This window comes from Rhea pennata, chromosome 12, assembly GCF_028389875.1.
Source record: "Rhea pennata isolate bPtePen1 chromosome 12, bPtePen1.pri, whole genome shotgun sequence".
NCBI lineage: Eukaryota > Metazoa > Chordata > Aves > Rheiformes > Rheidae > Rhea > Rhea pennata.
Window position 1 is genome coordinate 20,384,060 of NC_084674.1, and position 9,189 is coordinate 20,393,248.

A 9,189-nucleotide genomic window follows, 5' to 3' on the forward strand; every position below is an offset into this window, starting at 1 on the left:
TGAAGAAAATAGGTGCTAAATATTTTCTGATAAAATAAGCCTTTGTAAGAGGCCTTAAGTAGGTAACTTAAAATTTGATAGATTTAAATGGATTTCAATCATTTGAAAACTCATTGACAGGATGCCAAGTTGGATACCTGGTTCAGTAAGCTCATGTTTTGTATTCTTGAGTATGGACTATTACCCACCAATGTAAAAGGACACACATCTTTAAAATTAGTTTTTGTGAGAAAAACGGAAATTCACTTTAACAGATAATACAGGTCCCACTATCATAAAGACAGCTCATCTTGTTAAGTCTGGCTGATTTTCAAGTAAAAAGGGAGCACAGCTTTTGGAATATCACAAATTACACAATTATACAAATACAGAAAACACAATGACCCTCTAACACTACTTAATGTGCAGTAGTTCCCATAGTGAACTGGTCCAAGCACAATGTCAGAAATTTCATAGAAAATATTATACCAAGTTAGACCATCTCCAGCCTTAGAGCACACCATTTTCCTATGAAGAGAGCCATCCAGGTCCACTTGCACAGATATAGCCCCTGATTCAACAAAGCACTTAAACCTGATGTTTAATGCTTTATTTCAGCAGAATTTGAAAGCACATGTAAGTGCTTTGCTGAACAAGGAGGGATTTAGGCAGATGCTTAAGTACTTGCTAAACTGGGCGCAGGCCACTATTTATAGAAAGCTTTTTGTTCTGGTTTTATTGTTCAATGCTTATAGTCATCCTATGGCTTTTCCTTCTGTACTTTCCCCTGCTACCGGAAAGCGTTTAGGGAAACTTCTTCCAGAAGTCAGAGGCTTAAAATCCAGGTAGATGAATATCATAAGCTCAACTGATCTCATCTTTCTTTGGCCGTATTTACGGGGGAACTTGCAAAAAGAGAAAATAGGTTGAGTCATATAAAAGACATGAAGTCAGAAGTCGTATATAACAACAGGTTGAGAAGTTGAGAAGCACACCCCACCCCAGCCCTTGAAGAAAGCATTCATGTAGAAACTAAACACCGACTTAGGCACCCATGAGGGTTCATGTCAACTTCTCCAAGCGTCCTTCAGCATGCAACACTGTTCCACCAAGAGAGAAATTCAGGCAGTGTCATGCCTGGAGCAGAATTCTATTCATTTTCAAAAGACACTAATGTTGTGTACCCCTTGCTGCTGCAGAGAGGCAGACAGACTGCTAACAGGCACCAAGGGGTGTTGCGAGAAGACAAAAGCACTCCTCAAATGACTAACTGCTCAACAGTAATAACTGGTGTATGTTAATTGAGAAAATTCTCTCTCTCCATTGCAGAGGAATCTGGACCCATCAGTTCATCTTTCAGTGACAGTGAACATATTTTCATATTTTTGTTTTGATTAACCACAGTCTTCACTGATTTGATTACAGAAATTCCAGATCTCCTTAAAAAGCTCTAAGTACTTCTCATGTTTGCTTTACTAAAAACTTAATAACAGTGATCCACTACTGTTCTTCATGGATTTCATGTACCCTAAAAATATATACACGGGACTTCTATTTTTTTATATTTACAAACAGATAATCAAAGACAGTATCGTGCTTCTGGATGTTTTAAAATATGGTTGGTTTAAACCAGTAAGTTTACTTGACATCTTCCATTTTCTACAGCTATAAAAGGCACATTTCCACCTGAAACAGCACCAAACAGAAGAACACTTAGGAATTCAAATGGTTTCAGTGGAAAGGGTTCATCTAGATTTCCTTTGAGAATGGAAAGAGATAGCTAAAATAAGAAAAAGACAAGAAGAAAAAAAAAATCATAAAAACATCCCAATTCTCACTGGGGCATAACCCAGAAGACAAGGGGGATTGTGGCTGCAGGAGCACCTGAGCACTGGTAGAGGGAGGCTGGAGGGAAAACTATGGAAAGCTGGTAGAGGGAAACACGCTCTGCCCAACTCTTCCTGCATTCAAGAGAACAAGCTCTTATATACCCTTCTGCAGATCTGCACATAAACAGGCAGCAAAGATGACTCCACCACCAGTTTCTCCTGTACCATGACCTCTAGCTTTGGCTATCTAGATGCATCAAAAGGGACAAAATTATTCCTAAAAGTGAATTATTTCATCATAGAGCCCTAACAACATACCATTCAGGAGGTACTGCATCAGATTCCAATAATCTTCAGTTGAATTATTAATAGTAACTATTAAGACTTCTACATCACTATCCATGGGAAGAGCTCTATTAGTCACCAATTTAGAGTGCAATTTTCAAAAACATCCAACTGATATAGATGCACACATCCCACTGATGAGCCAACAGGACTTTAAATTCCATTTGGCTTTCCTCTCTCCCCTTTTTAAAGATGTTGCCCTTAATACATTAAGAATTTCTACTATGTTATCTGCAGCCTATTTGACAATCATGCCACAACCCTAACTTGGAAATGGTCTCTTGACAAGAATGCAACCCTTAGTGCTAAATTTCAAATATGATAGTCTTCCTTTGAGCAGGAAGGAATTTTAACCAAAGTGCTCTTCTGTTCTGGGCATGTTCTTATGCTTCATACACTCAGATCCTCAGCACATTCCCTGAACAGGAAACCCACAGTAAACTGGTGTTTTCACATGAAGAGGAGACTTGGTTCTTGGTGTGTGTATAGGCAGAACCTACCACATTTCATTGCTATTTAAGTCAGTAGCTTTAAAAATTGTTGAATAACATGAGGAACACCTCACAGATACACAGCACTTTCCATCCAAAATTCTCATAGTTCTACAGGTAGTCATGAATTAACCCTTGAAACATGCAGGTTATGTACACATTGTAGCAGTTAATTATGAAACTGAAGCAATAGCCCAGTAAAAGGCAAGCAATTTGGACGGAAGTCAAAAAACATCCCTGACAAAGCAGGTGATAGCACACAGAGCCTTAGATCCCCATCCCATGCATGCCTTTTTTTATTTTTTCTTTTTTTCAGTCTTCTCATGCTGATCCTTTGAATAGGAAGCATGTTGTTAAGGTGGAGTTGAGCTAAGAAGATAAAACAAAGGCATGAACATGGAAGAAGTTACTAAAGCTGCACTCACGTTTTTTCAATTAATAGGAAAGAACAGACTGAGATTTTAAGGGCAGAGATTCATTGCAAGTGAGCATTATCACAAGTCATCAGAATTCACAACCATATGAAAAGACAGGTTTGAAAGAAGCACAACAAAGAAATGGGATTCGGGGAAGCAACTTCAGCAAACTAGCCAAATGGCTGGTAACAGCTCTTGAAGAGACGATCTGAGAATTGAGGAGCACAGGGAAACTAACAGTTACGAACAAAAGCTGTACAAGAAAGCGTAACAAATTATCTCCATGCAGAGGAAGCTCAGGAAGCATTGTAAGAGACTATTATTGTTAGATCCAGGGTCTTAAAAGGTTTTGACTGTCAAAAAAGATGGTACAAAAGGTGAAATAAGAGCGAAGAAGAGAACAGTGCAAATGTGTTGGGTATGATTCACACGAGCCAACACATAAAAGGATCAACAACTAATGAGGTACATTAAAAGGCGGCGAGGAAAGGATCTATAAGCAGAGCAGGAGCAAGTGGGTGACAAAGGTAAAGCACAGGTTCTGGGGTTTAATGGGAAAGGAGAGAAAATAACAGATGTTTAAGAGACAGCTGAAGTATTCAGTATCTCCTTCATATCCTTTTGTGTCTTCATCAAAAGGATACTGAAGAACAAAAATTTTGCACTAGTGATTACACCAAAAGGACAGGACTACAGGCCTGAAGAAAAAAAGAATAGGCTAAAAAATAACCTAGGGAAGCCATATATATTGAGTTTGACAGGGCCTAATGAAGTTCACTGCAGAGGGCTTAAGGAATTATCTAAGGCCATCCCCAAACATTAGCTATTATTTTCAATAATGCAAGAAGGAAGAGTAACGTTCCCAAAGGACTGGAGAGGCAAAAATAGTATGCAACTTCAGAAGGAAAAAAGAGTCTTATGCAAGAAGCTGCAAACCGATCCACCTCACTTTTATACCCAGGAAGATGCTGAAACAAGTTAAATTACCACATAAGCAGCTGAAGAACTAAGTGCTTCAAAATAATCAAAATGTCAAACCAATCAAATTTCCAAAAATTTCCAAAAATGCTGACAATTTTTAAGATATTGTAGAATAAAATAATGCGTTAAAACTGCACTAAAACTTCAATGAAGCAAAATAGTTGCATATACAAATATAGCTATTAATTTGTTTTCCTGGGTAAATTTCATCTCACAACCAACATTTTGCTTTTACTACTGCTCCAGGCCAACACACCAACACCCAGATCAACTTCCTCAGACAACAAAGAATAAATATCTACAACTTTTTGCATCAGCTGAATTTACCTTAAGTTTCAGCAGTCACTATCAGTGAAAGTGCTAAGTAGTATTACAATAGCAAAGGACATGGTTCTGCACTTGATTCTCTTAAATCTCCTCAAATAGTAGTCCGACTTGAAAAAATTTCAAGACATCAATTAAAATAATTTCAAGGAACCCATCGACTTACTGGGGATTTCCATATCGGTTACAGACAACACTCCACAAAAAAAACCCTTCCTATTATTTCAATCCTCTTAAATTATTAGCCTGTCTAGAAAATACATATCTAAAATATATGTATATAAAAATGCTTAAAATATCAATAAAACAGGTCTGACCTGAATTGCAAAAACTAAAATGTTAGAGTCTAGCATAGGGGCATATTTTGTATGTTCTGCTGAATGCAATCCTATCTTTCATGACAAAAGATTTCCCATTAGTGGAAATGGCTTCCACTGATCAAGAGCCACTATTCAATAAGCAGTATAAAATATATACGATCAGCAAATATCTTCAAGGTTACACTGCAGGTTTTGAGTAGTAAAACTACACAGAGGCTTGAAAAGTATCTCCTGTTCATCATGAGATATCAAAAAGAACATGGTAGTGTTAATCTCACTATTGACCACCAAAAGAAACCTCCTATTTGTCAGAAAACTCTTGAATTTTGAAGAGTTGCCTACAGCACAGACTGGACATCAGCAGTTGCAAAACCTCCCACGCTCTCCAGTTCCTGCTGGATGACTTTGTATTAGACATGCTTTTCATGGAGTTTAACACAAGTAATTTTAGGCATGTTAATAGATGAATTAGGCTAAAGGTAATTCCCCAAACACTATGGAATTAATGACTTATTAATCTTAGAAATTTAAATGCTCAGTAGAGACAGCTTCAGTACTCCAGGCTTCAAAACAGTTCAAATACAACAAGCGTGCGCTGAGCCAAACTGCTGCCAAGCCTGGCCGACGGGAGACCAAACCTGGTTCAGCCCCGCAGCTCTGAATCCTGCCCCAATGGCAACAATTAAAATCGAGCCTTGACACCTTCGCAAACCCATCGATGGTTTCCATACGTACGCACAACGTGTGCATAACAACATGGCCACATCGAGGCAGGCCAGAGCACCTCCCTCGCAAGGAGTACCAGTTCAAGAAAGCCCTTTCCCTGCCAAAGGGCCCAGGGCTATTACTCTTTAAGGTTGTTCCACTGCCTTCAGATAAGAAATAAATCCATTGTGCAAACAGATTCCTGCATTACGACAGCTGTATTGCCCAGTGTGCGACATTGCCGCTCCTTTACAGAAATTTCGCAGCCAGGCTGCCTTCGCAAGTAAGCGGCACTCCAAACACGTCAGCTTCGGTAAGCCGAGGGGCTGCAGGGAGGTACGCGTGGTGCTGCTGGCAGTGCCCGTCCTTTCGGGCGAGGGAGACGGAAACGTCGCCTCTTCCCGCACAGCAAAAGGCATGTGCTGAAGCCTCCAAAATACCCTTCCGACTGTGCCTGTAGCAACCACTGCCTCCGAGAAACACTTGAAGCCTTTCAGCTTCACCTTCGAGTGTTCAGAGGACATCCCTGCAGCACGCTAGTTGTTTTATTCACGTTACAAACTATTTAAGAATTCTGAATGCAAAAATTCAGAATGCATAAAATCAAGGCTATGTACATGAATGACCTTTAGATACAAACCCATGTCGACACTTGAAGGGTCACCCAGGAAAATGCCAGTAACACTTCAGTTAGGATATAGTACATTAGATCCAATAAAAGCAAGGGAGTTTGTTATGCCTGTAAAATGGAACTCCAATATTTCACTATTAAATAACTCCATTTACAAAAGATAAGAAACTTCATTCAGAGCAGACATTGTCAAAAAGGAGCCTTTCTGATCTAACACTTTCACAGTACATATTAAAGACTATATCCTCTATATAGCACATATTAAGACCTCTATGCATCTCAGCCATTCAGTAATAATTGGCATGACTGTCACGTCTATTTGCTACACAGAACTTACCTGTCCACAATCACTCTTTTAAAGATCTAGGTTTTTTGAATAATTAAGACCACTCCATCCTCTTGCATTTGCCACTTTTATTCATAAAAGAATTAATATGCTTATGTTTGATTTTTTTCCCCCCACATCTGTACTCACAGCCCTACTTCTAGTCACATCACTAGACCTGCTGAGGCGGTCGTCTTGCAGCCCCTGGGGCCTGCAGAGGAAGCAGCCAGCGGCACCCGGCCTGCTGCAGCTGCCTACAGCGCGGCAGCTCACGCGGCCCCAGCTGCCCTGTTGCGGCGGGGACGCACGACACGCGAGAGACTCCTGCCCTTCTGAAGCGGCAGCTTGAGGCCACGTGGGACACCTCGAGGCGTCACAAATGACGGCAGATGCCTTATTTTTCAGGGAAGCCAAATCAAGCCCACCAAGCATCAGAAAAGTCCGTTCGCTCTCCCCACGGCAGCACCACCCAACCACCAGCAGGTATCAGTAGTCCCCTCCCCATGGGGCTTGTCAAACTACAAAACCAGGCAGGCGATAAGCAGCAAATAGGCAACCGAACGCTCAGGAGACACAGCTGAGGTAGAGGGACCCGCCAGAAATCTGGATCGATGTTATGTTCAAGTAGCTTGGATAATCAAGAGGTTGCAGTATTGGATTTACAGCACGTGAGCAAAGGACAGCACCAGTAATGAGATCAAGTATGAACTAAAGCTAACATAGTACTTTGCACTGTAAGATTGCCCAAAACATTAGTTCTATTCAATGTTGAACTGAAAGTGTTAACATTGACACTAAACTCAACGTGTTACACATTCTTTTGATTTAGAAGGAACTCAGGGCCATGTGCACGTTGAAAATGGAACTCCGCCTTAAATCACAGAGCCACCATAAAAAGCAGCGGGCTAGTTTATTAGCACGATACACACATGCACGAGCCACTTCAGATATTCTTCACAAAAAGATCATGAAAGAGTTATGAAGGGCTGAATTCTACTGCAGCAGCCACACGAAATCAGTCATGCAGCAGATGAGCCGGCAGGCTCAGAACCGAAACGCTACCTGCGAGCATTACGCATGCACGCAGACCCACTGGTTCGCGAGGAGCTACTTAGGTAGCTAACGGCTTGCAGCGTCCACCAGCGATACATTAGTAAGAGACCTGCTGTAAACAATTGCTTCTTTTTCCTATTTGAGAATCGAGTTACAGCAGTGTCAACTATCACACTGTTTATAAATCTACATTTTAGTTTACTTTAGAAGCAGTAACATCCTACTCTAGACTGTCGCTTTCAGTTTGCCTATCTTCTCAGTATCTTATCTTGGTATCCAAGCTCCTCAAATAACAAAGTTTACTACAGAAAAATAAAGAAAGGAATAAAGTAGTAGCAGAAAAATCAAGATATATGGTGCAAGGTGATAAAATAACACAGCAATAAGTAGGGAGAAAAAGCAAAAATGCTCAGCAAAACACAAGCAAAAATGATCAGCAAGAAACATGCAGAAGGTAGGAAACTTTTCAGCAGAGTTGCATTTGGTGAAAGAGAGGATTCCTCAATTTAAAACACAACAGGCCTTGCAAAGACGCATAAAAGATGACAGCAGTTCCTCTTGTGCATTTATAGGACAATTTCCGACTAAGTCGAACCTTTAGAAAAGTAATCCCTTTTGCTCAGCGGCGGTACAGAAGGCCACCCTGGTGACACCAGGCTAAGGCGGCCGTGGCCGACGACCGAGTCCGAACACCGCCAGCACCTCGGCCGATTTACTAGGTGACCGAGGGAAGCCGGCTCGTGCCGCGGTTCTTCTCCGACTCCGAAGCACTCGGGCTTCGGTGGGGAACTGCTGCTTCTGGACAGCGTTACCCCCCCAGCGCGCGGCGGGAGCTGCGCTCCACGAGCCGGGTGCTGGAGCGTGCTGGGAGCAGGGAAGCTCCCGGGCCTGAGGACAGGGAGGTGAAGGTTCTCCCAAGGTCCCTCTGCCGCCGCTCGCGTCCTTAGTGGGCTCAGACACCCAAATTTAAGGAACAGGACTGACAGGCAGAGATTTTTTTTTAAGAGAGTCAGAAGGCGGATTGATGAGAAGAGCGTCCCCTCCTCGGAGCTGGCACGGGGCGGCCGCTGCCCGGCTCTCGGGGCCGGGGCGGCCCGCAGCGCGCCGAGGGGGCTCGCGGGCGGCCGCCGCGGCGCCTCGCCGCCCTCGCCCACGGGGCCAGCAGCGCGGCCGCGGCCGCTCGCCGCCCCCTGCCCTTCCCGCGGCCGCGCCAGCCTGCCCGGCCTGGAGCCGGCTCCCCCCGCCCGCGCAGCTGGCGGGGTCCCGCGGCCCCCGGGCACCTCGGGGGATGCCGCGGCGAGGCGGGCGCCGTCTTACCTGGGGCGGCGGCGGCGGGGCTCGGCGGCGGCGGGCGCCTCCCTCCCTCCCTCCCTCCCTCCGCGGCGCGGTGCGGCGCGGCGGCGACGCGGCTCCGTCGGACTCGGCGGGGCCGCGGCGAGCGGGGGCGCCGCGGGGGGCGGGCAGCGCCTGGCTTTCCCCTCCCCGCGGAGCGCCGGCCCCGGCGGAGCCGCCCCCGGCGGCGCTGGGGCTCCCCGCAGCGGGGAGAGGCGAGGCGAGGCGAGGCCGCGCCGCGGCTCCGCGCTCCGCCCGGCTGCGGGGCCCGGGCGCCTCCCCCGCCAGCGCCGGGCGCCCCGCAAAGGCGCCGCTCGTGCCGGCGGCGGCCCCCGGCCCCCCCGGTTTTTACTAACACTCCTACCGTTCATTCCGTGTTCTCAAGGAAAAAAAAAAAAAAAAAAAAAAAAACACGCAAGGGGAAGCACGTAACCTGATTTTGAAAGGTGGCGAACCCA

The 9,189-nt window shown here is 44.7% G+C and overlaps 1 protein-coding gene across 11 annotated transcripts in view; it reads right to left on the minus strand.

Moving 5' to 3' along the window:
* ATP2B2 (ATPase plasma membrane Ca2+ transporting 2) overlaps positions 1–8,764 on the minus strand; it is a 396,770-nt gene extending 388,006 nt beyond the window's left edge. For 9 of the 11 annotated variants that reach the window (XR_009959696.1, XM_062585783.1, XM_062585782.1 and 6 more), the window contains exon 1: positions 8,717–8,764. The gene's annotated coding sequence lies outside the window, so the exon portion shown is untranslated. Of the gene's footprint in view, positions 1–7,994; positions 8,054–8,716 lie in introns of those variants that run through there. The other 2 variants (XM_062585776.1, XM_062585790.1) reach the window with 1 other exon arrangement.
* Between the last annotated feature and the right edge of the window lie 425 nt (positions 8,765–9,189).